Source organism: Lactuca sativa, chromosome 1 (assembly GCF_002870075.4).
Source record: "Lactuca sativa cultivar Salinas chromosome 1, Lsat_Salinas_v11, whole genome shotgun sequence".
Classification (NCBI taxonomy): domain Eukaryota; kingdom Viridiplantae; phylum Streptophyta; class Magnoliopsida; order Asterales; family Asteraceae; genus Lactuca; species Lactuca sativa.
In genome coordinates, this window is record NC_056623.2 from 190,718,451 (window position 1) to 190,721,050 (window position 2,600).

The window sequence follows — 2,600 nt, forward strand, 5'->3', positions numbered from 1 at the left end:
TGAGAGTATTGGCCTAGAGTTATGAGATATGGGGCTAAAACATCATTTATGAGCAAATAGTTGTTGTTTGAGCACCAAGGTTTGGACTTTACGTGATTATCATGCCTGGGGAGGCCAGATCTATGATTGTATGGAACAGATCTGACCTCGGAAGTGAGTTTGAGTTTATGCATGGCATGGACTCGCCGAGTCTGAAGAGCAGACTCGGCGAGTAGCATGAAGTTTGCCTGTAACCACTCAGCGAGTGGTCTTGCCGAGTTGAGGGGTTGACTCGGTGAGTCGGGGAGAGTCAAGGGGGGGCTGAGTCAAGCCGGAACTCGCCGAGTTGTTCTTGAGACTCGGCGATTTGAGTCGTGGTGGCCACGCGATTCATGCCAGGAGGAACTCGTCGAGTTAGGGAAGTACTCAACGTGTCAAGAGAGGATCCAAGGGAGTCAGTGGACACGTATAGACTCGCCGAGTCGCCCTGGTGCACTCACCGAGTCCGGTCAAAGTTGACCGTTGACCTTGTTGACCTTTAGGGTTGAGTCCAATTGTATTTATGGGTGTATTACTTTATGTGATTAGGCGGAGGCTAGATCACATTTATCCCGAGACAGATATTTACCGAGACACCCGAGGTGAGTCTTCTCACTATACTTTACCTAGTGTGGTAATAGAGTTCAGAGACAGAGTATTATAGAGTTATATGCCAGTGTGATTGCATGTTATTATGTGTTGTGATTTGTTGTGATATGTGATATGCATGATTATAGAGTTACAAAGTTAGGACTTTCGGGTCCCTAGAGTTAGGGTCAGAGGGCCCACAGAGAGTTGGGGCTGGAGGGCCCCACTGAGACACATTGACTAGAGGGTCAACAGAGTTACAGCCTCGAGTGGCTATTATGTGATTAGTGTGGTATTTTGGGGAAACTCACTAAGCTTATGCTTACAGTGTTCAGTGTTATGTGTTTCAAGTACCAGTGATGACCGCCGGAAGGCGCCGGCTTGATTCGTACACACATATGGGATTGGATGTATTTTGATCTTGGGAGAAATTGTGATTTGAAAACTTGATGTTATGACATTTTGTGAATGAATGGTTTAATTAAAAATGTCTTTTTCAAAAGTGAAAAAAAATTGTTTTAATTTTTACGGTGTTACAAGTTGGTATCAGAGCCTAGGTTTGAGGGATTCGGGTGCACCTTCAGGCGTATCTGAACTCAAACCGAGGATTTGAGAATTTTTTTGATAATAAAACAAGTTTTCAAAAGAAGAACTTGCGAGATAAACAGAGCAGAGTCGTGTGTACGAACAGCCAACGCCCGAACGGTGATTTCCCAAAATACCATCATTATAAGTGTTATAATATATGATGTGATATGTCATCTGATGAGCTATGATATGCATGCTAGAGTAGACTAGGTATTCTTATTAGGACTAGAGTGGCCTGATATGTGATGCCTGAGTCTAGGAGTCTTGCTGCTATGAATATTTCAGAGTGGTTAGGTAGCAGCGAGGAGATTTTGAGAGATCTGTTGCGAGCATCATATGATTAGAAAGAGTAGAGTGCTTGGGACTTGGGACTTTGGGAGGAGGACTTGGGGTGGATGCTGATGCGGTGTGGACGGTAGTATTGGGCCCGTACTACTGAAGACACCGGGTCAGTGCACAGTCCAAGTAAGAATCTTTGGAGTACCAAGGAACAAGTAGGATGGAGTACTCGAGTGTGACTATACTCGAGCGAGTCCCTGATATTATTCTTATGTTGTATTTCAGAGAGAGAGATCATGGTTGGGACTCGCTAAGCATCAGGGACCAGTGATACGAGGGATGAGGAGATCCGTAGGATCATCCAGGAGGAGGTGGCTGCGGCCATCAGGGCGGAGATACCAGAGATGTTCAGGTCTATCAAGACCACGTTGATAGAGACATTTGATGAGAAGTACGCTGCTCTTTCTGAGGTTGCTGTTGCTGCAGCCACTGCAGCTATAGCTGCGACGAGGCCGTAGGGTGGTGATGCGTTGCTGTTCCGAGAGTTCAGCAACACAAAACCACCGGAGTTTGACGGGACCCAGGACCCGATTGCGGCGATGAGATGGATTTCGAATATAGAGGGGTGTTTCTTCACTTGCTCATCTCCTGAGCATTTGAGAGTCCGGTTCGCGCTGAACCAGCTTCGCTTGGGAGTGAAGGACTGGTGGAAATTTGTGACGGCGCACTATACGCCTGCTGAGCTTGCAGCAGTGACCTGGGAGAGGTTCACTACTATGTTTCGAGATGAGTACGTTCCCAGGTGGAGATGGAGCGTTTGGCCCAGGAGTTTCTGACCCTCAAGCAAGGTACTGAGTCTGTTACGGTGATTACGAGTATGTTTCATGAGCGGGCGATGTTCTGTCCAGAGCACGTGTCCTCCGAGCAGGCACGTATGAGTCGATATTTGAACATTCTGAGGAGGGACATACGTGAGTTCGTGGTGAACTCGACGTACCGGACATTTGCCGAGCTTCAGGCAAATGCCCGGAATAGGGAGATAGAGCTGGAGACTCAGGCTAGGGAGGAGGCTGAGTCTCAGGGGAGGGATCAGCGACCGGTGCAGTCTCAGCCGGTAGCCAAGCGGG